The sequence below is a fragment of the Mauremys reevesii genome, linkage group 3 (assembly GCF_016161935.1).
Source record: "Mauremys reevesii isolate NIE-2019 linkage group 3, ASM1616193v1, whole genome shotgun sequence".
Classification (NCBI taxonomy): domain Eukaryota; kingdom Metazoa; phylum Chordata; order Testudines; family Geoemydidae; genus Mauremys; species Mauremys reevesii.
In genome coordinates, this window is record NC_052625.1 from 11,304,792 (window position 1) to 11,327,714 (window position 22,923).

The 22,923-nt window shown below is 44.7% G+C and overlaps 1 long non-coding RNA gene across 1 annotated transcript in view; it reads left to right on the forward strand.

The window, feature by feature from the left end:
• The first annotated feature begins 1,064 nt into the window (after positions 1–1,064).
• Positions 1,065–22,923, forward strand: part of LOC120401693 — a 30,654-nt gene continuing 8,795 nt past the window's right edge. The window contains exon 1 of the long non-coding RNA XR_005596652.1: positions 1,065–1,176. This is a non-coding gene — a long non-coding RNA (uncharacterized LOC120401693). The remainder of the gene's footprint in view (positions 1,177–22,923) is intronic.

A 22,923-nucleotide genomic window follows, 5' to 3' on the forward strand; every position in this document is an offset into this window, starting at 1 on the left:
AAACACTGGCACAACAGCAGATGCTGCAAAATCCTAGCTGTGAAAGAGTTAAAACAACCATTTCCAAACAGAGACATTCAAAGAGACCTTGTTTCTCGATATTAAATATAAGTAAATGTTTAAAATGTCTTGGAAACACTGATTGTTAGAAAAACCAACAAAAAAGAAAAAAATAAACAATCAGATTAGTATTGGGAAAAAAATCACCAAATCTTTAAATCCAAGGCTGACCATATAAAAGTAACGACATGGTAGGCCTTGGAGTCCAATGGTTCATTTCCTGAATCATTAAAACTGTTCTCTCCCAAGCATAAGCGGCTACTGTCTTGGAAGGATGTGCAATGGAATACATGAAAAAGGACTCTGATGCAAAGAAAAGAGTTAAAGGGATGCCTTACACATTTTATTTGTTTACACATTCAAAGAGGAGGTGGATTGCTTTTGTATCCCCAGCCCAGTGCTTTTGTATCGGCTCCCTCCCACCTCACCCCGCACACAGAGTTCTGCACTGTACTATATAAAGGACTGAGATGTGCAGGTGTTCCTAGGTTGGTCATCCACCTAAACTATTGTGGCCCAAAATGATTTTACTGGGTTCAGAATTAACTTTGGGCATGGTGATATTACACAGCATAACGCGACATGAGAATATTTCATTGTGACATCGCTTTCTGATGTTGCATAGCTGTGTGTCACAATCCACAACTTTATTCTGTAGGACAAATTGTTAACGCTCTAGTTTTTTGTTTTTAATTTAAATTTCAATTCCTTGCTCTTGTATAGCGCATATCGTTGGCACATCTCTTGCCCCCAAAAGGTCAGTATCGCTATACCCATTTTACAGATGGGGAAACTGAGCCAAAGAAGTGAAATGACTTGCCCAGAGTAATCTAGCAGTGAACCCCAGATCTTCCAAGTCTCAGTGTACTAAATACTAGGCCACACTGCCTAGTATGTATTTATAGCCACTTTAAGGCTCCTGTCACAAGGTAACCCTGGGCCTTTCAGAGGGAGCAGGGCCAGTGCACCTTGACTCATCAGCTCACTCCAACTGGGCTGAAAAGAGGGCACATGGGCTCTAGAGGGAGAGAGAGACCTGGTGAGTCAGAGCTGCCCGAGAGAGACCAGAAGACTGTTGTTGTAGTCGTGCCGGTCCCAAGATATGAGAGAGACAAGGTGGGCAAAATAATGTCTTTTATTAGACCAACTTCTGTGAGTAAAAGAGATACAGAGCTGGTGAACCATGGAGGGGGAGGCCAGGCCAAATCTACTGACCTAGGCTGCTGCCCAGATATCTGCCACTCTAGGCAGCTGCCTACTTTGCCTACAGGTAGAGTGGCTCCTGCATGCCGTGGTCAGTAGAAGGAGGCTTTCCAGCTGCATCCACTTTACATCCCTCAAGCTGCATAAAGGAGCGGTTATAAAGACACCTCAGGGGAAATGAGAGTTAGGTTTTTCATAAGTATCACCTGCCCCGTAATGGCTAGTACGCATAAAAGCATACGGCGTCTGCTATTGCTCTCATGGCATGCACTTCTGTGACCATTCGCAATAGTCATCACACAAATATTAATGACCGCGAACGCAAAAGAAATAACAAGGTGGCCAATCTAAATTCATATGGGGCCTGATCTCATTGACTTCAATGAGCTTCGAATCTCTTACTCACATTAGCCAATTACTTCAATAGGGCTACTCATGGGCATAACAACACACCACTGTCTGGAGGGAATTTCTGCCAACATATTTCCCTTTCGCTTCTCGAAACTTACACTTAAATTTAGTTAAAGCAGCAAAGAGTCCTGTGGCACCATATAGACTAACAGACATATTGGAGCATGAGCTTTCGTGGGTGAATACCCACTTTGTCGGATGCATGTGGGTCTATAAGGTGCCACAGGACTCTTTGCTGCTTTTACAGATCCAGACTAACCTGGCTCCCCCTCTGATACTCAAATTCAGTTGTGCTCCAAAGTTCAATTTTAACGCCCCAATGATAGTCCTGCCAAGGCTGGGCTTAAGTGTTTTGCCACCCAAGGTAGAAAATGTTTTTGGTGTCTCCACTCTAGTGTAAGTGATCACTGTAGGTGATCTCATTCCAGTCTCATGTGAGTATCTGCCTACCCCCTACAGTGGAACTGCTGTACTACTATGAGGTGTTACAGCAGATCAGAACTGAGGAAAATCATCGGCGCTGCTTGGAGTTGTTTGCACAGAGGCTGCCTCTATTCACGTTCTGAAGAGGGGTGGGGTTAGCAGCCTAGCCTCTTATTTGTCATCTATCTTGGACGGTTTAGACACAAAAAAATCCTGCATCTTGGCATGGGGTTAGACAAGATGACCCTTTGGTCCCTTCTAACCCTATGATTCTATTACTACATAACCTGGTTGTGCATTGACACAGCTAATTCTGAGGATGACTGAATGGTGCAGCAAGGGACAGATAGATGCCTCTGCAGTCATGTGATGCCAAGGTGGTCATGGTGAAAGTGTAATGGGTGTGCTAAGAGGAGAAAGAGTGCAAGGAGCCTTTCCCCCTCAAACACAATCCCAAGATCATATACTCTGTTTATCCAAATATTTCAGGGGCAGGAGATATCCAGAGAAGTCTGATATCTGTCTGATATAGGATGGCTAGTGTTGGAGATACAGGAAATGTCTTTCTTTAGCAATGTTGGATTTGTGGGGCTGTGGATAATCAAGAGCTGAGACTCTCCCGTACACACACTTGAGCTTTGTGCCTGTCATAGGTAGATTGCCTCAGGCAGAGTGAATGGCTCTACCAAAACCAACAACACTAGCCCTTCCCAGCTACTCTATAGTCTCCCCATTCTGTACAGACCTGGCCTCAGGCTCTGGGGGATGGGGAGTGAGAGGGTTCTTTGGATCATTCAAAACTGAATTGGTTCCCTTACATAAAAAGCAGGGACATTTGGCAACCCCAGAGTCTTCATTCTCCTGCGGCAGAAGAACTGGAGCTAAATTGGGTTGGGTGCTGTACAGAGCTGCCAACATGTAAACCAGAGTTTGAAGGATCAGTGCTCCAAATAAGTCAGGGGATTGGTGGCCTAGCAGCCTCCATCAGTGAAGGGTTTTGTGTGGACCCTCCCTCCAGCCATTCAAAGTCCAACCACAGTTGCATTATCTGCACTCAGCTGGCCATAGGGGCTGGTCGCTGCTATAGTACATGTGCTGTGACCATTGTCTTGGTCATCACCAGGGTTTGAACCCATGTTCTCCAGAACTTTAGTGTAAGCCTCTTCAGCTTGATTTGAAGGACAGATAGTATCTTAGATTGCAGCTGAAGCAGATATAGATCTTCTGTGGATCAGGTACAAATGAGTATGTGTAACAGACATAGAACAATGGGTAGTAGGACCCACTTCAGGAGTGGGGTGGTGTATAGATGCTGAGGGATATAAAACTTCCAGGTTCCTTAATATTTAGAAATCCTCAGATGGCCTGTAAGTACTAAATATCATTATAATTTTACCCGAATGCTGTTTCTCAACCACACACTGAACTCCCATCAATATTACTGAAGCACCATACAAGGATTAGGAGAACGAGATAGTCTTCCAACAGGATAAAAATAAACCCATCCTAAAAAGGGGCTATCTTCTTGGGTTGGGTTTTTTTTTTTTTTTTTACATCTCCCACTGATGAGAGAAGAGAGCCACTGAAATAGCATGGTGTGCTGGAACCTTCCTGCCAAAGTAAATGTGTCAGCAGCTCCTGAGACGTTCTCTTACTGACTGTCCTGGACAGAGGGAGAGGCAGCTTTTTGTCCATAACATCAGCTGACAAAAATATAGAAGCAGCCAAGGGGGAAAAAAGGTTTTCAGAAACCTATTTAAAGGCATTGGCTTTCCAGTCAAAGGGTTTGTTTGGTGAGAAAGGGCGCTCTCGCCCTACAGGATCCGGTTTAAACTGGCTCACCCAGAAGGAAACAAGTGCCTGGGAAAAGAAGTGAAAATAAATGAATAAATAAATAACTGAAAAGCAGGTTTAAAAAGCCAAGTGCTTTGCATTTGTCCCTAGCATGCAGTAGACAGCATAGTGGGGACAGTGACCACTCTTCACTGTCTATGCATATTGCATGCCAGGATCGGAAGAACTTGTTCATTGAAACATCCTAGGTTTGAAATTCATTCCCAGAAAAGAATCTTGGGGTTCAAGTTCCATGCAGTCAGAACTCAACTCTCTGTCTCCAGTCCCCATGTCGTCCAACGCTACTTCTCACCCTTTCCACGCCCGCTTGCCTGCCATTCATATCCCATCTTCATTTCACCCCGTCGCATTTTCTCTCTTTTGCTTCTTTTGCCTCACTTTCTCCAGCTCCGCTGATTGTCCCCTGCAGTCCCGCCATCTGCCCTGGTCTGTTGCCCTTCCCCCTGAAACCAGTTGCACCATTAACTAAGGGTAGGGCTGGCTCCTCCATCCTTCACACCATGTTGGGGTGAAATCTACCCCCTTGTAGAGGGCCAGCTTAAAGCCTAAGCACCTCTAAAGTCTTATTTTCAGATCTTCAGTGGGACTAAAGTGATGCACAGTTCTTGTGCTGAGTTTCTCCACAGGAGTCAGCTTTACTCTTCGAGAACATTTTCAGCTGTGGGATACAAAGAACTTATCTGAGCTTCTCTAAAGGAGGCCATATCTATAACCATATCAGCATCTCTATGTCTCTGCCCGTCTCAATCCACTCTTCCCCTTTGTCCTTCTCTTACTCAACATTGTTCCAAAGCTACGTGCTTCATTTTGTTTCTACCAAGTACGGGAAAACCCGTTCAAAGAAAATTAGGAGCATCCTGAACCTTAGACCAAACCAGAATATTTTTCAAGTTTGGAATACCTCAAATTCAGCCCCCGTTCCCTTTTTCCTTGACTGTCAGCATATCCCCTACCTCCGCTGAAATCTATCTCAGAGACTCAGCAACTCTCTCAGGGAATGAACACAGTTGCCAGCCCAGCACAGAATGACAGATCAGTCTTCAGATCTCATTAGCCATCTTAGAGCCATGCTGGGACCACAGAGGGAGCGGATTCTGGGCTGTCTTTGACCTGTGGAGCCCACAGGGCTAATATTTGAATGGATAAGCTGAGTGTTTGTTAGACCCATGGTCATGTCCTTCTTGTTTCCCTCCTTTGAACAGAGAAAGAACTACTGAGGTGGCAGAGTTAAATAGGATCCAATGTGGATAACAGGAAGAAGAGGGACAGGCAGTCTATATTCAGATACTCAATATCCAAACACGGAGATCTTGTCCAAACCCAAACTTTGCACGTGCTGAGTGAGCCTGGGCGAATACTGCAAAAAAAGGACTTGTGAACATCCCTTCAAATCAAACCTCTGCATTCCCTTCACTAGCGTTTGCGGTTCCTGCCCTTTGCTTTCCACAAACTGTGTTGTTTGCCTGGGGGTGCAGGGGTTAGAAGTGGCGTGCACTTGGTCACTCTCCCACCAGAGCAGATGGGTGTCAGGGGTGAATGAACAAAGACTCCTTCCCCTAACACAGCAGTCCCCAAACTTTTGAGGGTGGCACCCCTCATTATCCCCCTGCCTGTGCCTTCCCCTCCAATCCCTCAGAGCCGGGGCTGAGAGCGGGTCCACGGCTCAGGGCGGGAGGGGATGCAGACAGGAGTACTGGGGCCACAGCTGGGGGTGGGTCTGGGGCTGAGAGCAGGGCCACAGCCAGGGGCTGAGGGTGGGAGTAGAGCCACAGCTGGGCAGCAGTGGTGGCCAGTAGCCGGTCCTGCGGCCAGGTGCAGCTCCACTCCTGCCCCCACCCCCAGCCTCAGCCCTGGCCTGGGAACAGAGCTGCATCCAGTGGCCGAGGCTGGGGGTGGGGCCATGAGTGGAGCCAGGCCCCAGGGTGGGAGTGGAGCAGAGCTGGGGGTGGGAAGGGGCTGGGTGGCATTCCCTCCCCATCCCCCGTGGGGGCTGATCCGGGCCCCGTCGCACCCCCTTGCCCAGACGTTCCTCCATGCCTGCCTCGGGAACACGCCCTACAGTTTGGGGACCTCTGCCCCAACACACCAGGGGTAGTAAATTCCATGATACCTGAAGACATGATTATAGCAGCAGGAAATGATTGACCCCATAGGAGCACAGTGTAGCAGCGAGGGCAGTATGGCTCCCTGAGTCACAGTTCCATCCCTGGGATGCTCCTGGGGCAGGCCAGCAATATGTCACACCTACCTACACCACCTTCTGTCAGGAAGGTTGGAGGGTTTGCTCCTCCTGCCTTGTAACACCTGCATTGCCCTCACAAACCATCCCTGTGTCCTGAAGTCTGAGACCAGAGGAGAATATTATTTTTTCCAAAGTGAGTGAAGATAAAAAAAATGATACATTTCTGCTCTGATTTTTTTTTTAATACTAATGCTTAAAAATGATACGGCCACCATCTGGGATCCTAGATTCAAATACAATTGAGAGTACTGAAAAGAGGACTTTTTTTTAGGCTCCTCTGCTACATTTGCCATGTCTGAGACATAAAGAAGGCTCTCCTATAGCCAAGTGAGATGCTTGGCCTCCAGCTCTCAGCACAAGCTGCAAGCTGCCTTTCGGAAAGAGTCATGCTCTCCTTTTCCAGAAGAGCTACCAACAGAGGGAATCAGTAATATCCTACCTGGATCCTAAGGAGATAAGCCTTCCACAGATAAAGTCTGCTGGGTATTCTGCTAGGTCAAGGTGCAGGCAGTTCCCTGGAAACCAAACCAAATAAGTTCACTCCTTCTTTGCCTCTTCAGGAATGCACGGACCGGAGTTGCAAGACAAGCATTTGCAGTGAAGATGACACTGAAAGAGCCAATGAATGCTACAGTGTCAGGGAGATGCTAACACCACCAATTATTAACCTCATTCTTCCAACACAGTGTGATGTCATGGGCAATTTGTCAGCTTTTTAGGTTAATTCAGAAGGAGAATCTCACTTCCACACTTTAGGCAATTAATGTTTGGAAAGCCCAAAATGTCATGCTGCTGGAGATCAAGGAAGTTCAATGGGAGACCAAAGTAATAAGAACACAAAAACTTCCATATTGGGTCAGACCAATGGGCCATGCAGCTCAGTATACTGTCTCCAACAGCGTCCAGTACCAGAGCTTCCGGGGAGTGTACAGTACAGGGCAGTTGGTGTGATCTACCACTCCTGTCTTTCCCTCCCAGCTTCTGGCAGTGAGAGGTTTAGAGTCACCCTAAACATGGGTTTGCATCCATCACCATCTTGGCTAATAGCCACTGGTGGCCTATCCTCCGTGAACTTCTTTTTTGAAACCAGTTATACTTTTGGCCATCACAACATCCAATAGCAATGAGTTCCACAGGTTAACTGTTCTCTGTGTGGAAAAAAAACTCACTCATATTTTGTATTTAACTCGCTGCCTGTTAATTTAATCGAGTGATCCCTGACTTTTGTGTGGTGGGAAAGGGTAAATAATACGTCACTATTCACTTTTTCCACACCGTTCATGATTTTATAGACTTCTATAATATCCCCTCTTAGCAGTCTATTTTCTAAGCTGAAAAGCCCTAATCTTTTTAGTCTCTCTTCAGATGGAAGCCATTCCATACCCTTGATTAGCTTTGTTGCCCTTCTCTGAACCTTTTCCACTTCCACTATATCCTTTTTGAGAAGGGGGCTACCAGAACTGGACCCAGTATTCAAGGTGGGGGCGCACCATGGATTTATGTAATGATCAGTCACTGAGCTTTTCCCAAGGAAATCATGAATATGTCTGTGCTGAAAGTAACTGCCTTTACGTAGTGCCTTCAGATACCAAGGGTATTGTGAACACTGATCACATAAGATGATTCTACCAAATAACAAATCAGCCAAATGAGAACACTGGACAAAAGGATGAATCGTTAAGGAAATCTGGCACATCAATTGCCATCAGCATACTGAGCAGTAACTTTCAAATGGCATCTCTTTCTGGACCACCACAGAAAGGGAAGTATCACTATCCGATTCACTTCTCAGCTGTTAGCTATTAATCAAGTCAGTTGTTTGTTTACTCTTGCTTAACCTTTATATTTACCATGAAGGTATTTGGAAATGCAGTAATGGCAAGTTTTCTTAATTCCTTTAAAAAAGGAGTGGCTTTAAGGCAGATATAGATGGAACACAGATGGAACTAGAATGGAATCGCACATCTCCCCCACTCTCAGAATTAATATAGTAGAACCTCAGAGTTACGAACATCAGAGTTACGAACTGGCCAGTCAACCACACACCTCATTTTGGAAACAGAAGTATGCAATCAGGCAGCAGCAGAGACCAAAAGAAAAAAAGGAAAAGAAGCAGCAGCAACTACAAATGCAGTACTCTGTTAAACATAAACTACTGAAAAAAAAAGGAAAGTTTAAAAAAAAGATTTGACAAGGTAAGGAAACTGTTTCTGTGCTTGTTTCATTTAAATTAAGATACTTAAAAGAAGCATTTTTCTTCTTAAATGAACCAAATCATAGAATATCAGGGTTGGAAGGGACCTCAGGAGGTCATCTAGTCCAACCCAATGCTCAAAGCAGGCCCAATCCCCAGACAGATTTTTGCCCCAGCTCCCTAAATGGCCCCCTCACGGATTGAACTCACCATGCTGGGTTTAGCAGGCCAATGCTCAAACCACAGAGCTATCCCTCCTCCCCATAGTAAAGTTTCAAAGCTGTATTAAGTAAAATGTTCAGCTGCAAACTTCTGAAAGAACAGCCATAGCATTTTCTTCAGTTGTGATCAATCTCCATTCCCAAAGTATTCGTAACTCCGAGGGGCTACTGTAGTTGATTCATGTTGAGACCCCCTTTCCCAGATCTGAACTTGTTTTAGCTCCTGCAGCTTTGGCTCCTGGTCATATCCCAAACGAGAAGGGGCCTCTTCTCTGCATGCTGCTTGGATACGGCCCAAAATGAGATCAGACCAGCTGATGTTGCGAGATTTCCACTGTTTGGCCTGAAATGTTGATTGAATCTCTCAGAGGTGTCTGGTGCTGACAAATCCAAACCTTAGCCTGGGTTCAGCTTCAGATCGGAACTCTAGCCAAAGCCTAACTCAGACCTGAACACTGACTTCTTGGGCAAGCTCTTAGCAATGAAAGCTTTTCACACCTGTGCTGCTTTTCCAGCAAAACGGTATCCTGGGTCCTGAGTCAGCAAAGCATTTAAGCACATTAGATAATGTTTTCACCTCTTAGCTCAGAGAGCCAATCCCAATTACACCAACGGGACTTAAACAGAGACTTAAGTTTAAGCTTGATCTTAAGAGCTTTGTTAAGAAAGAAAGAGGATTTTACTTGTGAAACTGGCTCCAATATTTAAAATCTCTCCAGCTGTCTAACCCCTGCTGAGGCTATGCAGGAGCCCGACTGAACCCCACTCGGATCTCCATTTACAGGTTGAACTGCTCTAGTCTGGCACCCTTGGGACCTGACTGGTGCCGAACCAGAGAATTTGCCGAACCATGGGAGGTCAAGGCAGAGTGCCAGCGTGTCTCCATAGGCACGGGAAGTAGAGGTGCGGGGGGAGGGGTCTTTCCCCTCCCTCCCAGAGTTTGAACGCAGCAAATCAGCTGTTCGCGGAGCTCCAGAAGTGCTAGGAGGGAGGAGGAGGAGTTGGTAAGCGCAGGGCCGCCGGCATGCGAGAGGTGTGGGGGGAGGGAGCAGAGGTGGGAGCTCAGTGCCGGTGGATGCTCTGCACCCACTAATTTTTCCCTGTGGGTGCTCCAGCCCCGGAGCATTCATGGAGTCAGCGCCTATGCCAGACCACGGACGTGCTGGACCAGGGGAGTGCTGGATTAGAGGAGTTCAGCCTGTAGTGCCGAAAGGTCCCTGCAGAGACTGGAGCCAGGCACTGTAGAAACACGTACGAAGAGCCAGTCCCAGCTCTGAAGAGCGAACAGTCTAAACAGCCAACGCCTGCAAAATTTGGGGTGAAGGTTTGGGTAGGTTTTTGTGGTCTATTCACAGAGGTGGGGGGAAAGCTCATTGTGTATGGAGGAGAGGAGGGATATGAGGGGGAGCTACTGGCTCCTCGCTGGGAAGGGGCATCCCAACAGGTCCTCCTGATGTTCCTACAACAGTTCTTTGGCAGTGGGTGCCCTGTGCTTCCCCCACTCAGCAGCTGAAACCCTCTGCACAGACACCTCCTGCCCAGGTGCGGTTGCTTTATCCACTGTCCCTGCCCTGGGCCAGATGTCTCTGCAAGGACCCAATGTGGTGGAAGGCAGGACTGGACTGAGCCAGGGAATCACACGAGCAGTCAACTCTCCCGGCCAGCTGGGGGCATACACTACGTCACCCCTGAATACTCCCTGCCCACCAACCCCAACTAGCGCAGCCACTATTGCCAGCCGAGCGAAAGACGACGGGGAGATGAGCGCTGTCCCTTCCTGCTCCCCACTGGATAGTCTAGCCTAGGGTGACCAGATGTCAAAACTGAAATATCGGGATGCGGGGGGAGGGGGGGGAGCAAAAAAAAAAAAAGAAAACCACCAGAGCGCCCACCCCCACCCCCGCACCAGCTGGTGCAATCCCGTGGGTGGCCCTGGAGTGGGGGCAGCAGGCCCCAGGCCCCCCCGTCCCTCCTCCGGGTCCCACAGGGGAACAAATGGGGCTGCCGCTGCCTCCGCCCAGGGGCCGCCTGCGGGATTGCACCAGCTGGGCAGCCAGCCCAGATGCGAATGGCCAGGGGCTGGGTGCAGCGTGCGCCCTGCTGGGTCCCCGCAGCAGGCCCGTGCTCGGGGAGTTCGCACCCTGGGCACCAGAGCCGCAGCCGCCGAGCACCACGTGCTTGGCCAGCGGCCGCTTCCTCCCGCCGCAGCAATGGGAGCTGCAGCAGTGGCTGTTCCCGCGTCCTGCTGCCCAGCTGGGGAGAACAGCCGCCGGCTGCTCCCGCGGGCCGCCTCCCTGCTCCTCCTCCAGGTACCGCCCCGCCCGAGTCCTGCCTGCACTCAGGGCCAGGCCGGACTCACACTCACCCCGGCCCCGTGCTCCCCTGCGTTTCCTGGGCCTCCCTCCAATGCTTGGGGAAGAGGCGGGGATTTGGGGAGGGATCCAATGGGGCAGTGAGGGGTCAGGGCTGGGGACGGGGATTTGGGGAGGGATCCAATGGGGGAAGGAGGGTGTGGAGTCAGGAAAGGGTGACATCTGGTCACCCTAGGCTCCGCCTGTGTAGGGGAGCCTTTGCTTGTGTGTCTAGGGGCCCGACCTAACATCGGTCGGGACGCGGGACAAACAAGCAAATATCGGGACAGTCCCAATAAAATTGGGACGTCTGGTCACCCTAATCTAGCCCCTCACCTCCATGAGATACCGTAGGAAAACATACATCAGTCCCCGCACTGTTTCCGCTGCCTGGGTGCTAGCCCCCTTCTCCCCAGTTCGCAGGATCTGGTCCCTCATGTATGTGTGTGTTCTTCCAAACATAGTATGTTGCGTTTCTCTAGAGTTGGCATTACATGTCATCAGAAGAGTTTTGCAAATAAGATCAATTATGCCAAGCTATCAGGGCCGGCTCCAGGCAATAGAAAGGTGCGGCAATCCGTCCGTTGTTGGGGCGGCACGTCCGGGTCTTGCTTGGGACGGCAAAAAAGCTGGAGCTGGCCCTGCAAGCTATATTACAAGAAGTTATTCTGGGCATAGCTAGTTTTGTTTCAGTTTAGTTCTTATTTTAGTTCTTATTGCATAAGGGATTTTTGCAAGCATTTATTTCAACATACCCCTATGACATGTCTCAGCAAACAACCAACAATAAACAAAATGTTTCCTTAAAATGAGTATGGAGAATCTCCTGTAGGAAGTCCTTGTATCTATGAGGTTGTGGGCTCTGGGGGAAGGAATTGAAAGGGGGAGGGAGAACATAGGGGTTTTATATTGAAAAGACCAGATTTGCAAAATAATTTAGCACCAAGAAAATCTGGCCCTTATTTATCTGCCTAACAGGTGCTGAGCTCTTTGGAGGGCCCCAAACTTTTAGAGATTAAACTCGATGCAGTTTAGGAATCCCTTGGGAATAAATCGAATTTCCCTATTTTTAAAACAAACAAACATAAAAATCCCACCCCAAGAGCCAGTTTTATTGTAAAATAATTCTGGATCTGATTCTCAGACGACTATACATGAGCCCCATCTTGTGCTTTTCCTCTAAAATACCCACTAACTATCTTGGACAGCAAAGAAATTCAAATGTTGCCTGCAACAAACTTCCCTTTCATTGACAAACAGAGAAAACCCGATTGAGTGATTGAATGAATGAATGAATGACTGGCTCTTGAACTACAATATATAGATTTTTTTTTTAAGATTGGGACGACATCAGCCCTTTAGCTTTGGTTTCTACTATTAACCTCTATTAGCATTATAATTATAAATACCTGGTAAAGTTCTCCCTTTGATCTGGTCTGCATGTCACTCAGTAGCCTTTTAAACTCTAGATTTCCCCTCTCTTTCTTGACATTCGCTATTGTCTTCATCCTGAATACCTTCCCTGCTGTTCTGAAAAGCTGGCCAAAAAACGCTAAGAGGCTAGATTGTAGTATCAAGTACCATGGCTTCAGGGTCTGAGGCAGCTGCCATGTTCTAAAAGCTCCCTTTATTCTTTGCAACCACAGCCTTCCAACTGCATGAAGGACAAATACTCACTTCCCTCCCCTTTACCTTTCATGGCGGGGGGAAAGGGTTCTGACAACAATAACTCCTTCCCTCTTTGCATCCTGGCCCAGCGTATATTAATACACCTTCTAATTGCTTGTCTCTGTTGGTTTCAGGCCTTTGCCCTTTTTTCCCTTTCTTTTTGTATCCCAGCTTCGTCATTGCTACCATTCACTCTATTCCCAGCGCTGAAATCTAAGTCCCAAGCGCAAGCAAAAATACTCAGCCATTCATGACCAATTGAATGGCTTTATTAAAAAGGAAGATAGCACCTCATCTAGTGTTACTATTCACTACAATAATCTCCATCACGAGCTCACTACAGAAAGCAGCGTGTCTTTGGTTCAAGTTGAGACTACGCGGATGATCTGGGGGTTTGAAAGGACCAGAGGGAGAACCGCATATGACAAGGGGTCACCTTTCTGTCTTTGATGACTGCTATTTATTCACGGGAGCACAATGGTCAACACTAATCAAAGCCAGGGGATGATATTCCATTAACGAGCAGCATGCCAACAACTCAGTCAAGAATGCTGAAGCAGTCTGTAAATTCAGAGCCACCTCCTCAGCTGGTGTAAATCAATTTATATCTGCTGAGGGTCTGGCCCTCAAGCTACACATTTCTATTCTGTTTTTAATTCACTGGACACTTCAGAATTTTAACAACAGACCCTCCTCCATGTAAAACCTAGTTACAGGTATATACCATTGTAATCTGCTGGATCCCTTCAAGTGTCTCTGATTGTCTGACTCTCCAGCGGTTGGCCTACAAAGAAGAGGCACATACCTATGACAGCTACTGGAGATTCCTCTGCACCTCAGAGGCTGCTTGCAACAAAGATAAAGTGCTAGGTACTTCATTTAGGAAGGAAAAATCAAATGTACAACTACAAAATGGGGAATAACTGGCTAGGCGGTAGTACTGCTGAAAAGGATTCTGGGGGTGTAGTGGGTATGAGATAACAGTGTGATGCAGTTGCGAAAAAGGCAGATATTCTGGGGTATATTAACTGGATGGAGTGTTGTATGTAAGCCGGGGGAGATAACTGTCCTGCTCTACTCAAGAACACTGCTGAAGCCTCGGCTGGAGTACTGTCCAGTTCTGGGCACTTTGTGGACGAATTGAAGAGAGTCCAAAGGAGAGCAATAAAAAGTGAAAAAAGGTTGAGAAAACCTGCCCCATTAAGGAAAGGTGAAAAAACTGGTCATATTTAGTCTTGAGAAAAGAAAACTGAAGGGGGACCAGATAACAGTCTTCAAATATGTAAAGGGAGGTTATACAAATGACGGTGACCAACTGTTCTCTGGGTCTGCTGGAGATAGGACAGGAAATAATGGGCTTAAACTGCAGCAAGTGAGATTTAGGTTAGATATTAGGGGAAATGTTCTAACTGTAAGGGTACTTAAACTCTGGAATAGGCTTCCAAGGTAGATTGTGAATCCCCATCATTGGAGATTTTGAAGGATAGGTTGGACAAATACCTGTCAGGGATGGTCTAGGTTGACTTGGTCCTGACTTAGTGAAGGGGGCTGGACATGATGCCTGTGAGGGTCCCTTGTAGCCTACTTCTCTTCCCTTATAATTCTGTGTGTAACAGCAGCAGAATGTTTGTTTCCCATGAGTGCAGTTGAACTACCTGTGGTACCAGCATGCAGTGTTGCTCATGAATACAAGTTTTCGGTCACAATTTTGGTTGATGAATTTTGGTTTACTGAAAACTTGAAATCTGAAAGTTTTCAGTTTAAAAGACCAGAACGTTTTCTATTATTTGGCAGTTTGGGGCTAAAAAATGTTTTGTTTGGGCTAAATTTCAGCTAAATTTTTTCAGTTGCTGAAAACCCCAAAATTTTCAGTTTTCAATTTTTCAACAAAGTCAAAGTTTTCATAGGAAATAACACCTATTTTCCAACCACCTCTATTGTGGATTTATATGCAGCTACAAAATCATTATATGTAAACCAAAGTTACTAGGACGGGTGTTATTTTTATTTTTAAGAATCCATCTTAACACAGTGTACCGAATTGTCTATTTCCCTGCACATTGTGTAGTGATTTACCTCAGTGCAAAATGGACATGAAATGCCAGCAGATAATAATGGTAGTGTCTTACAGTGACTTTGCACTGGTGTAAATGATTACACCAAGGTGCACAGCAACTGAATATCAGTCTTACTGTGCCTTCCATATCCCTGCCATCTGGAAGCATTGCCGTGGTAAAGTTAATTTGGTTGTGTTCTTCCAAAAGCAGACCCCAGGAAGTAATCGGAGCGCATGTATTTGTCAGCTTGCTTACAGGCTGTGAGCTGGGTGAAAAAGCAGGCTGTCTCCAGAAGCAGCTGTCTCTAGGTAGATATCACATTGGAAGATGTAATTCTGAAAGTGTATAATGTAGGTCCAGATCATATCTCTGCTGCTTCATGTGAGAATATCTCCAGGTCTCTTATGGAGAAATTTCAAAACAAAATCATTCTGAATAAAAAAGCTGAAATGTTCCTGTTAGAACCTGGCGATTCAGAGCCACAGACACCTCTGCCTTGCCACAAGAGTCTTAGGATGGGTGCCCACTCTTTGAGGCTGGGCTCAGCAGGAAGTACCACCCAGCAAGACCAAACTGGTGGCCTTAGACAACTCCCTGATTCACCAGTACCAGTATATAAACCAGGAAGCCATGAAGAGGAGCTGTGTGAGCAACCACATAAACTGCCTGCCTGTTTATTCTCCAGGCCCTGCTCGTGAAAGACCCTAGACTCCAGCTTCTGGCCCTGCCTGACTCTCAATTTGCCCTCTGGCCTATCTTGGACTCTGACCAGACTTCACCTGACTCCTGCTGTGACCACTCATGTCCCGATCACGAAAGTTTCATTTCAAAAATGTCAAAACCAAACATTCCGATTTTTTCTGAATTTCTTTTAGTTTTTTTTTTAATTGAAAGAATCCAGCAACATTGACACGAGTTTGCAAAATGTTTCCATGTCACTGAATCTGCACGTTTTGCCCCCCCCCAAAAAAAAAAGGTTTGGTCAAAAAATGTCACCGAGTTCTGTTAAAGATATGCCAGGCATAGTCACTCTTGAAGTATTTTGCATTTTTGGCCAATCCAAAATGATCTCTGAATTTGACAGTAGCAGTTTTGGTTATTCATGAAACGACTCTTGGTGGTGAGTTGGGTCCATTGCTGCTACTTCTCCTTTAGACCAGTTGGGTTCAGATCCCCACTCTGGAAGAGACCCAAAATGGACTTAATTGATTCACCAAAAAGTGTCAGTTTCACTTCAACCTAAACCAAAATATTTTCTTTTTAGGAAGTCACACCAAACTGAAAAATCAGTTTATTCACCAAGCTCTGCTTTTTAATATATAAACCAAACTTTTTTTTAATCTTGAGGGAGGTTTGGCTTTTAGATTAAAGCCAGTCCTTATGTAAACCAGTTCTTCTACCGCTTCTCTCAATATGCAATCATTTTCCTCTCTTCATAACTTAGAATGTCAATTGAAATGTCAACCAAATGGAACAAAAAGGTGTGTACAACTGTGTAGCCATTAATACTGAACTCATTTCAGTACTGCCAACTTCAGACATTCAAAAACGGAGTCAGATCCACAAAAGGATGTGATTGTCTTAAAAATCATGAGTTTTAAAAAAAATAAATGTTGGGTTCTTTTCATTTGCATTCTGGGTGTTTTGAGCCTTCAGGATACAGTCAAGTAATGTTTTTAAGGATTTCTCTGCAAACATGAAAGCTAGAAACATCCTTTTAAAAAAAGGCTGAAATCCTTATATAATCCTCTCTCCAGGAGCTAGGACATTAAATAAAGCAACAAACATCAGGATACTGATAATAAAATCATGAGAGTTAGCAACAGTGCATTGCATTGAGCAACTAACATGAAGAATGTCCGCATTTTGTAATACAAAAGCCTTTTCTTGAAAAAAATTGGATTTCTTGCTATCTATTGTAATAATGGATCACTAAAATGCACTCCTACCTTAACCCTAAATGTAAAATTAGACATAATTGAAAAGTAATAACCCTTTACAAAGCCTTTACAAAGCCAAATGGAACAATTCTCTTGTGGTTGTCTTTAACTGCTTGCATCCGAAGAAGTGGGTATTCACCCACGAAAGCTCATGCTGCAAAACATCTGTTAGTCTATAAGGTGCCACAGGATTCTTTGCTGCTTCTACAGAACCAGACTAACACGGCTACCCCTCTGATACTTTAATGTGTAGTGAACTTTCTCTCCAGCTCTTGCTTTTTTTGAACAGCAGGTTGGGTTTCGCAGGTGTATAGATTCCGAGGTTGGGCTCAGCCTGCAGATGTGCCGATGTCAAGGCACAATGGATAACACCGTTCTTGCACCGAATCCGTTAACTTGTGGTGGACATGGCTATTCTAGGATTATGGAAATTTATGCCTATACCTCAGCTTAAAGCTATTGATGATATCATGTTCAGAAGATACCAAGACACACCCTCAATGAAAACAATTGCATTCCAAAGATTCCATTAACCATAGCCTGAATACTGAACTCAAATCAGTACAAGCAAACCATATGAAGTGCTTACATTTCCTATAATGAAACCCCACTGGACTCCAACAGATGAGGTTATAAAATCTTTTTCAAATTTCAAGGCAATTTGACCTCTCTTTTCTTATTACCACAAATAGATGAGATTTTGCCTGAAATTTGTCATGGTCTCCCCAAGACAAGATATGAATAAGACCAGCTGTTTCTGAGAATTTCACTTTTAAAAATTAAGTGCTTTTTTTACACCTGCAAAATCTTGCCATATCTTGTTGCCATCCCATATCTCAACAATGGCTTGAGCTAACAGCTCCCAACACATTACATTCGCTAGGCCTCAAGGAGCAGTCATGTGTAATGGGCATATTGAACTCTGCAATGTGTACAGCCAGCTTGTGTAAATGAGATTAGCTCTACTGAAGTCAACTAACAGGGATAAATGTCAAAATATGACTCATATGCTGACTGGGTGTTTTTAAACAATATCCACTCCGGTTTTGCAATAGTCTCAAATGCTGTGCAGCTTCATGATTCATTAGGGGGTAAGGGGGGGTCATGGAGATTAGAAATAGACAAATGCCCCAACAAAAAGAGATAATTGATGGGGATACACTTTGTACCAAAATTTTTGAACCAGAGGCTTCAAAGACAAAAAAGTGGAAATAGCTTAACATGCGTTAATTGCTTAATGATCATGTTGTCTGCCTGAAAAGGGTGGAGTGGTATTTAAGTTGCTTAACAGCTTTACATTTTCCCATGGCATAGCACTGCAATATGCTTATGCAATAATTAGAGGGTTATATAAATAAGCCACTGGGAAACAAAATAATTTATTTGCTTCCCAGGGATAGTTATGTGGAGCTTACATGCTCATCCACTTTCTCTTTGAAGCAAGCACACCCCCCCCAATAGCCCTCCCCAACTGTTTTTAAATAATTTCAAAACACGCCAAAGGAATGCAGATGTTAAATGTGCTGCAGCTTGAACTTCCTTGAAGCAACGATGCTCCTAATGAGTAAAAGCTGGAAAGCAGAGTGGGACCTGGCTTGTAAAGCTGTTTTATGGTATGTTTATTACTAAATCAGAGCAGACACAGCGGAATATCACATGACATATACGAACCAGCAGATCACTTCCACTAAAAATCGGTACACAATGTCAGATCCCTCTTTGTCTCTGCAGGTGGCTGAAAAGTCAACGGTCCCAATCCTTAGCTGGTATAAATAGGTGGAACACTATTGAAACCAATTTCTGGAGGGGTTACCTCATCTCACTAAGAGAATCCACCCTACGTTAGTGATAAACAATAATTAAAAATCTGGTTTTGGAAAACAAAGCATTGCTTTAAATTTTGGTTCTGTGAGCCTCTTCCCCTTTTGTTGCTTTTAAGTGCTTTTAAATAACACAATTACATTATGAACATTCTGTGAGCAAAGTATTTCTAGCTATGCAATGTTTTTTTTTTTGAAATCCAAAGCTTTTAAGCACTGGAAGTTTCAAGATAAGTGTTCACAGTTTGGTCTTGCACAGAAAACTGGAGTAGGAGGAACAATCGATCACCACCTATGACAACTCATGCTAAGGCGATATTGGTCCCCTGCAACTGGCAATTTTTTTGTTGTTGTTTCACATGAAGAAAATTGAGAGAAATAGGGGTTGAAATAGATAAACATAAGGTATGAGGTTTCAGAGGCATAGCCGTGTTAGTCTGTATCAGCAAAAACAGCGAGGAGTCCTTGTGGCACCTTAGAGACTAACAGATTTATTTGGGCATAAGTTTTCATGGGCTAAAACCCACTTCATCAGATGCATGGAGTGAAAAATACATAAAAGTAGATCTCATTGGCCCTGGTCAACAGGGACAAATGTGTTCTGCTTGGTGCAGGGTCTAAAGCCTGGTCTATACCAGAAAATTAGGTCAGTTTAACTATGTCGGTCAAGGGTGTAAAAAAATCCACACCTCTGAGCAACGTAATTAAGCCAACCTAAGTCACTGTGTAGACAGCAACGGTTGGCAGAAGAATTCTTCCATCGACCTAGCTACTGCTTCTCGGGGAGGGGATTACTGACATTGATGGGAGAATGGCTCTTGTCAGCATAAGTAGTGTGCACACTGAAGCACTGCAGTAGCTGTGCCGCTGTAGTGTTTTAAGTCTTAGTGAGGAAGGGAAGGAAAGATTTCCGTGTGTCACCCTCCCGCTTCCCTGCTTCCCAGAGCAATGCTAAATTTATAGTTATCTACAACGATCCCAAAGCAGCCATTATGCTAGCCAGGGATTGTTGAATATATTGCACTCCAGCCATACCACTGCTTTCTATCAGCCCCCCATCCTCAGCATGCCCCTATACTGGAGGATGATGGGGGGGGGGTATAGCATAGAGCCATGCCTTCAGCTCTCTGTCACCTGGGGTTTCCTCCGACACCTCTGTTGGGTAAGCTTTGCAACTCCTTGGTGCCACTAGAGTGGCACAGAAGACCAGGACCTCGGCCATTACATTGGGTTTGAGGTTGTGAAAGCAAATAGTGCTGCAGGTTGGAGGCAGATAGGCATGCTGGATCAGGCTTTCTTGGTTCTAAAATATCTCCTAATCTGGCAATAATTTCAGGACCCAGATAGCTAGAATAATTTTCTTTTGCATTCTTGTTTACTGCATTGCTGTAATTTTGCAGTGTGTGCTTCAGGAATGAACACCAACAGAAATTGTTGATACTGTATATCTTATGCTGAACAAATCAGTGTATATTAAATTATAATCCTCTCCAATTCCTTTCCTCGGGTTCTGGGGTCAGAATGTGCAGTGCAGTGCAGTGTCAGAGTCAGAGTGACTCTGCTAATGCTGGGGGGAAACAGACTACATCGAATTAGCAATAACATAGAGGGAAGCAAAATCAGCAGGCGGAATTTCAGTTCATTAGATGTACATTGAATTCTTTTGATACAGCTAATTTGGGTAATCTGGTCCTCTTCCCATTTAATTCTTGGACCACAGACTTTGGTGGGAGTGAGATGAGATATTTGCTCTGTTTTCTTTTGTTAATTCAAGCACTTTCAAGATTCATGGCATCAGCTTCGAAAAATGACTCTTCAAAGGAACCATAGCCTGCAAAGCGAAGTTTAAATTACTGTAAGATTATAAACCTGGCTTTGAAAATCCCATTCTGTCAGGTTTGATCTGACTGTCACATAAGTCCCTGGGGTCTTTCCACTGATTTCAGTGGGCACTGAATTGGCCCTGCATGCACTAAGGGTGAAGGGACAGGAAACCATTCCTCATCTCTTGTGCCTTTGCACAGCAGCCATGCACAACTGCAGTTCCTGGGGCACAGGGTCTGCTCCCCCAGCATATAAGATTCCTCAAATGGAGTGAGGAGGATTGGCGATGAGGTGGATGTTTCATTAGTAATAAGTATTGTGGTAGGCTGGGAAAGTTGTAGGAAAGAGATCTGTCCTGAGCATGCTGACAGAGCAGCATTACACGTTGAGGCTCTAGTGTTGTGTGTGTTGGCAACCTAGCCCAGCTTTCATTCCTGAGCCTGGTGTTGAACCAAACTAGGTCCCTCTTGAAACCTGACCCTCTTTCTTCAGTTCTACTAGTAGTTTGAACAACATCCACACACTGTACTATATAGCAGGGTACGATTGGCTGTCCCTGCAGCTGGCCAGCTGTTCAAAAGCTAGTATGACGTATAACTGTAAATGAAGAATTTTGCCCATAGCGCAAGATTACTTATTTATTATAAGAAAACAACCTACGTTGTTGACGTAATGAGATAAATGAAAACTATTATAGGAAGGACGGTACTGTGAGAGATTAGATTGTTATTTGGGAAATCAAATTTCCTGGCTTGCTACTGAATGTGTGTGAATTTAAAAGTCACTTAACCCTTTTGGCCCTGAGTCAGGGAAGCACGTAAGCACATGTTTAAGTTTATTCCTAATCAGGAACGCACATGCTTAAATCCCATTAACATTTGTCGGACTTCAGTGTGTGCTTAACATGAAGCATGTGTTTAAGTGCTTTCCTGAACAGGATTGTTTTTCTGAATGGGAGCCTTTTTGCTTCATTTCCCCCACCTGTAAAAATAGGACTAGTGTCATCTTTGTTACACATCTGCACAGTGCTTATGAGGTGCTGATCCTTAATTGATGTTCCTAGGTGCTACTGTAATGCAAACAACACTGAAGGTAATAACAAAACTCTTATTGGTTGTAATGGGCATAAGATCAGGCCCCTACTGTGTTTATGACAGCCTACACATTATTTAGACATTTTTAAGGACGCGGGCCAGATTTTTAAAGATATTTAGGTGCCTAACTCTGCGTAATATCAATGGGAGTTAGTGCCCAAACCCCACTAAAAATCTGGCCCTTGGTGCTTAGCTTGTTAAATCCCCTTGTGTGCTATTTATCAAATGATGCTCTATGGCTTATGTCCTGATTAAGTAAGGTTAAGCATTTACCTAGTTTTAAGCATTGTGGGACTATTTATGTGCTTGAATACCTGGCTGAATTGCAGACTCATTCAGAACCATTAATGTCTAGCACGTTAAATGTGTTTTGGTACCTGGACTGATTCCAGGGTTCCTTTTTTATATTAAACGGGCAGTTACACTATTATGTACCATCTATAGACTTTTAAAAGCAGATTTTGGACCCCCCCTCTGGAATATAACAGTCCCAGTCTTAAGGGTACTGTAGATCCCCATGAAAAGCAATGCATCTTTATGTTCGGCTGAGGCACCTCCCGCATAGAGCCTTGCAGAAACAAGCCCTTTATCCAGATACATTTTTTAATCCCTTTTGCAGACAACTGACTTTCTAATTTTAAGGTCCATTTTTTAACGGGCCAGTGGGCTGACATTTTAGTCAAAAAAATGAAGTCTAGTTTAAGATACTGGTGCAAGAACAGAATAAATCATCTCAAAATACCAATCTCTTCCTTTTTTTATTTGCATTCCGACAGCTTAAAATGACTCATGTTTTTATTAAAAAAATCTGGCAAACCAGAATTGCTCTTTGACTTAGACCTTTCGTGTCAAGCTTCAGCAGACACTGAAGCTTTTACGGCTGACTTCTGAACCGCCAAAATGAAGATGCTGCTGGCTTTGGGCTCCACATGGGCCCCTCTAAGAAGAAGAAAGACATTAGCAGTCACAGATAAAATGTGTTTTCCTATTTCTTAATGGGAATCTGTTTGCAAGAGAAGAGCCTGAAATATTTTGAGCAGTGTTCTGTTAGTTTACATAGCTGATTAAAAAAACAGGACTCATTTCTTTGTTGAAATAGTATCTATCACAACAGACCATCTAACCCATAGGGTAAGCCACCTTTTTGGCAGCCATGCTGTTAAATCTGGGCCTCACACTGGGGTGAGACAATAAACCGAAGATGCTTTGGAGAGATGGTAGAAGACTGTGTATAAACTTAATATCTCTGTTATTCCTTGCTCCAGCAGACGGGGTCTCAGGTTTTGTATCTCTGTAGAAACAATGGCACCAAGAAGTTAGCAGGGGAACAGCATCAACCAGCTCACACATGGAGCGTGCAGAGGCATTGAACTGCCATGTGGGACCTCATGGCGATTCCCAGTGAGATTTGAACTTTTGATCTTCTGACCTTTAAAAGGGGCAAGATTGAATAAATCGCTGACTATATCACACCCCTATTAGCCACGTGCAGATGTGACACCTCTGCCGATGAATTATTGCACTGCGAGTATAATTATCATGTGCATTTTACTGTGTAGAT